The sequence below is a fragment of the Maniola hyperantus genome, chromosome 15 (assembly GCF_902806685.2).
Source record: "Maniola hyperantus chromosome 15, iAphHyp1.2, whole genome shotgun sequence".
Classification (NCBI taxonomy): domain Eukaryota; kingdom Metazoa; phylum Arthropoda; class Insecta; order Lepidoptera; family Nymphalidae; genus Maniola; species Maniola hyperantus.
This window is the reverse complement of record NC_048550.1, coordinates 6,195,313-6,201,312: the sequence shown is the minus strand read 5'-3', so window position 1 is coordinate 6,201,312 and position 6,000 is coordinate 6,195,313.

Genomic DNA, 6,000 nt, shown 5'->3' with positions numbered 1-6,000 from the left:
TAGCAACCACTATTATTGATTAGTGACTGATGTCTTTTCTCTATGTGTCTTTCACTGTTCCGAGGTGACTGACTTGCAATATAGGTATTATCACAGATATTACTTACTAGATGATGCCCGCGGCTTTATCCGCGTGGATTTAGGTATTTTAAAACTCTTTTGATTTGCCGGGATAAAAAGTAGCCTATGTCCTTCCCTGGGATGTAGGTAAACTAACTCTGTGCCTAATTTTATCAAAATCAGTTTAACCGTTGGGCCGTGAAAAGCTAGCAGACAGACAGACACACTTTCGCATTTATAATAAGTATTAGTATGGATATACTTTTTTCAAACTACGGGATATCCTACCTAATTTTCTTTTTTTTAAATTTAGGCAAACGCCACAATGACATCTGATGGAAAGTGATGATGTGGCTAAGATGGGACGCAGTTACCCAGAAGATGGTTTTAGGGTTCCATACCTCAAAAGGAAAAAAGAACCCTTATAGGATCACTTCGTTGTCTGTCTGTCTGTCTGTAAAGAAACCTACAGGGTAGTTCCCGTTGACCTGGAATCATGAAATTAAAAAAAATAGTATTTTATACTTTCAAATTAAGATTAATATACCAAGTGGGGTACCATATGAAAGGGCTTTACCTCTACATTCTAAAACAGATTGTTTAATTTATGTGCAAAGTAGTTTTTGATTTATCGTGCAAAATGACGAAAAAATACGACTGTAGGACGGAACCCTCGGTGCGGGAGTCTGACTCACACTTAGCCGGTTTTTAGAGTAAAAATTGGTATGAATGTTGGGGCTTGGGAATTGGCTTTATTTATTTATTTATTTATTATAAAACCTCTTTCTAAAATATCGATAAAAAGTCAAGTCAAACCGAGACAAGAGACAAGAGACGGTTAACATAGCAAAAAAATCAAAAAGAAATACTAATAAGAAAAAAAAACCCCGTAATCACCCATATTTTTGGGTTATTTATGAACCTAGTGCATGCCCATTGCCCAGTGAGCCTCTAGTCGCAGAGTAGAGTACAGACATTGAATATACAGGTACAGGAATGAAGGTACTACTTAGTGACGGGATTTTTACATAGAGGTCGCTACTTGTCTTCATTACTCACTATTCTATAAAACAGCGACATCTTGCGACGTCACTCTCCGATGTAGTCGAGCCCTAGGGCTCAAACCTCAAACCCAAACTTCTGGCCAGCGCTCTGCGCTCTTCCAAGTCCCAACCCACCGGTAACGCTGTAACGGCCAGTAGGGCCAGCAGTATAACACAGTCCGAAAGGAAAAGAATGAAGTGGGTCGTGTGATGTCGCCTCTGGAAGTAGGTAGGTACCTACCTACTCGACCGATATCGAGGTCGAGATGGCAATCGGGGAGGGAACGCTCTGCACATCCGCACAGCCCCCGCGCTAACCTGGTGCGGGCGATTAAACTACCGTTAGTGATACTGACTTACTACCTAAGTGCGAAAGTCTGTCCGTCTGCTAGCTTTTCACGACCTGACAGTTTAACCGATTTTAATGAATTTCAGTACAGAGTTAGCTTACGTCACGGGGAAGGACATAATATGCTACTTTTTATCCCGAAAAATCAAAGAGTTCCCACGGGATTTTTAAAAAACCTAAATCCACGCGGACGAAGTCGCAAGCATCCTCTAGTTTCTAATAAAACTATAGATACAAGTTTCCGGCTTTCTACTCACCATTTCAATCAATTCCAGCCTTATTTGGGATTTGACTAAAGATGATTTTATAACATTTTGGAGGCCCCGTAGAATTGGAGGCCCAAGGCTACTGCCTCGTATCAATCGGGCGCGCGGCGGCACGTCAGGCGGTTAAGGTTTAATTCGAACAAAAAGAATGCAACGTGGGTTGCACAAGACAATAGGTTGGTACCTATTCGTACCTTAAGTACATATATTTTCATATATTAAACAAATTCACAAAATTTTATTTCGCGAGCAACGAACAATTCCATTGAGTATATAAGTGGCTATTGTAAATAGTTATTAGCTGTTTGTTTATGAATGTTTCAAATATGAAATTCGCCCTGAATGCAACGGCGTAATAAAAGGATATTCTCGTTTATTGCTATTCGAAAGGCTGCCCACTATCTGTCCTATAAATCAAGCAAGCATCCGGGTTCGTCGCGCTATCCAGCTTGTACTTTCAGCTATACCATATAGGTATAACCTAGGTGTCCTAACGCTGTTCCTAGGTCATCGACCGCCTCCAGCCTCGGAGGCTAGATTCACAGGATACGATAAACTTCAATAGTGCATTGGTTGTATACAGTACACTACCTTGTCTTGAGTTGGACGGCAGGAAATTCAATATTCAGATGCAAATAATTTCCGCAAGGTACTTTCTTGTAAACTTAAAAGTATGACCTATAATAATTTAATTCTGCACCCTTTTAGGGTTCCGTACCTCAAAAGAAAAAAATGAACCTTTATAGGATCACTTCGTTGTCTGTCTGTCTGTACGTCTGTCGTATCTGTCAAGAAAACCTATACTTTCCGTTGACCTAGAATCATGAAATTTGGCAGCTAGGTAGGTCTTATAGCCCAGGTAAAGGAATAAATGCAAAAACCGTAAATTTATGGTTGCATCACTAAAAAAATTTAAATGTGTTCATGAACAAATAATTAAGTAGTATTTTCAAAGTAAGATAACTAGGTATACCAAGTGGGGTATCATATAAAAGAACTTTACTTGTACATTCTAAAACGTATTTTTATTTATTTTCATGCATAATAGTTTTTGATTTATCGTGAAAAATGTCGAAATAAATACCCGAGCACGGAACCCTCGGTGTGCGAGTCTGACTCGCACTTGGCCGGTTTTTTAGAAAGGAACTCATTACTAATTTTGCTTTGTTCTTATTTGTTTCGGTGATAGACTCATCAAATCTTAATGTTAATTTTCATTTGTAGAGTTTATCATATATCTCTACCTATAATTTTTACGCACAATAAGAATTAATGCTATCAATTAAGTAAAAAAAAATTTTTACAAAAAAAATAAAAACCGACTTCGTTACACAAACACTAAAAATTGAAAAATAATTTAATTTATTACCGAGTATATTATGTATACAAGAGTTAATATAGTTCCATAATAATACTTTTTGGTGCCGGTGCCAATTAGCTTTAGCTGCGCGAATCGTCTAGACTTCATATTTTTATGGGACTCCACAATGGCACCTCATTGGCACCGACCCCAAAAAATATTATTATGGAACTATATTAACTCTTGTATACATAATATACTCGGTAATAAATTAAATTATTTTTCAATTTTTAGTGTTTGTGTAACGAAGTCGGTTTTTATTTTTTTTGTAAAAATTTTTTATTTCACAATTTTTAGTGGCTCCATGGAATTATGCTATGACTGGTTAAAAATCTACTGTTTACTAAGCTATTACACTGATCGCGAGCAATTTACTCTTATCCGTTGAGGAGTTCCAGTATCTATCTTCGAAGATGTTCATCAGATCTTCACCAAATTGAAATGGGACCAACTTTGAAGTATACCCTTTCAAACAAAAAAAGAATTTTCAAAATCGGTCCAGGCGTTTTCGCGTAATCGGGGAACATACATAAAAAAAAAAAAAAAAAAAAAAAAAGATTCCGACGAATTGAGAACCTCCTCCTTTTTTTGAAGTCGGTTAATTAATAAAATTATAATTCACTTCTCTGTTGTTTCAAAGAACGTTCTTAGAAGATTTTGTTTATTTATTTTAGTTGATCGGTTTAGAATCACTCAGGATTACTCAGCCAAGAAAAAGATTATTTTGCAGAGATTAATTTTTGCCAGATGTTGCCAGGCCCGGTAGGTAAAAAATGACGTCGGATCCCGAATTGCAATTAGAGAGAGAGAGAGCCAGCGCGTGCCAGATCTTCCTTATTTTATAAAAGCTGAAAGTTTCTCTGCCTACTTTCCCCAACACTGGGAGAAACGTAAGTTTGGATGTGTGTTTGGATCACGTTAATAATTTATTTAACTTTCAAGGTGTCTGGCAGTGGGTTGCCACCATACTAAGTGTCTGGCAATGCACGACGTAATTTATAATACTATATTCTGAAGAAATTATAAAAATTAGACTTTATACTTCGACGTAAGATTTTTACACCTTTATTACCTGTTATCTCCCAAAGCCACCATGATCCAAACAAACGTTCCTCCCAGTGTTGGGGACAATACGTAGATAAACTTTAAGCGTATATAAAATAAAGAAGGTCTGGCACGCGCTGGCTCTAAAGCCCATATAAGTCTGCGCCTGTTATAACTCCGACAGGTATCTAACAATAAAAATTAACTGCTGCATGTACCGACATCATTCCAAGCAGTAAAGTAAACTTCAATGGCACCACTTTACGGCTAATAAACCTAATAAGTAGCCATTTGTGATAGGAATAAAATAACATATTATTATTTTGCAATTTTCATTACTTTGTTTTTGCTCAATGACAAAATATTAGCCCTTCACTGCAATTTCGCCTGTTGGTAAGTGATGATATAGGTATTTTAAGATGGGGTGCCAGATGGGTGCCAGTCAGGTAACCTCCAAGTATGCCTGGGTGCTGCTGGTCCCTTTTGGATACGTCCGAGGGGAAGAGCAGTATTCGGGCCAGTGCACCCCAGTAACATGGCTAATAATCTCTCTTCGGGGTTATTGTTGGCTATGGCTAATGACTACTAGACCATTCACTAGCAGAGGGCACAGTGGACGAAGCGGAGAATGGGACGCGGGTGACGTTGGCGGGGTCTGCAGTTGTCGCTCGTTGGATCCCCGGGTCGGGAGGCGCACGCACTTCGTCAGTGCGCCTCGGACGTGCGGTGTGGGGACCTCGTGAGTGGGTCCCCGGTGGAGGGTCGCCTCGGCGGACGTCGCTGGCTGGGTCGCGGTTGATTGCTTCGGTGTTCCTGTGCCCGAGTCGCCAGGCGACGCGCAGGAGCGCCGCTGAGTTTTAGTGAATATTCCGGTCGCCTCTCGACCGGTAAGTCCCACACACCTTGCCTCCAGTTGGTTGGCTGGCTGGTTAGCTGGCTGGCTTCCAAGAGGGTGGGATGCGTAAATGCATTTCCCAGCGTTAAAAAAAAGGTATTTAAAGATGGTAGACGGCAAAACTGGTAGAGGTAGGTACCCCTGTTGGTTTCTACGAGACATCGTATACGGGAATGCTAAACCGCTTGGCAGCACGTCTATGCCTCCCACCAGCTTAGTCCAGCTACTACCAAATACACGTGGACCGAACTCGCGAAAAAGTATGACCCTAGCTCTAGCTATGCAGTCCACCATAATGTATGCGATATGGGTTCTGGTACGATAGCGTGGAACCCATAGATTAATAATTGTTGCTCTCGCTCCGCTCTTGGAACCCTTCATGTGCGAGTCCAACTCGAACTTGAACATTTTTTGTGCTGAAAAATCAAAGAATTCTCACGGGATTTTTTAGACCTAAGTGAATAAATTCGCGGGCATCATAAATTGTAATAAATTAGCACTGCAGAACGTTGATTTGTAATAAACTGCAAAAAAACAGGGCAAAACTTAGCATGATGAGTGTACCAGGTACCTATGTCCTATTTATCATACTGGACTATCTTATTTACATCCCACATACTAGTCTTTATTTTTCTGTTTCGATAAGGTTGAAATATTACTAATTTCGTACTTGTATTCAAATAATATAAGATATATGGTTTCGTTAAAGACATGTTGAAGATAACCATGACTTACAATGTGTCAGTACGACCATACTTAATTTTAGTTCCGAGTGGCAGGTCGTGTCCACGATACACTCTTCATTTAAAAAGTTTATCTGTAAGTACTTAGCTTTAAGCTTTTTGCTTTTCCGAGCTCTAAGCTTTTGCCAAAAACTTCGTTCATTAAATGATTTTCTGGGAACCACCATACACCAACTTCAAATCAATTGATTAATAATTAAAATAATTAAAAACAACTGCCAAAACTAACTAAAGTAAAAA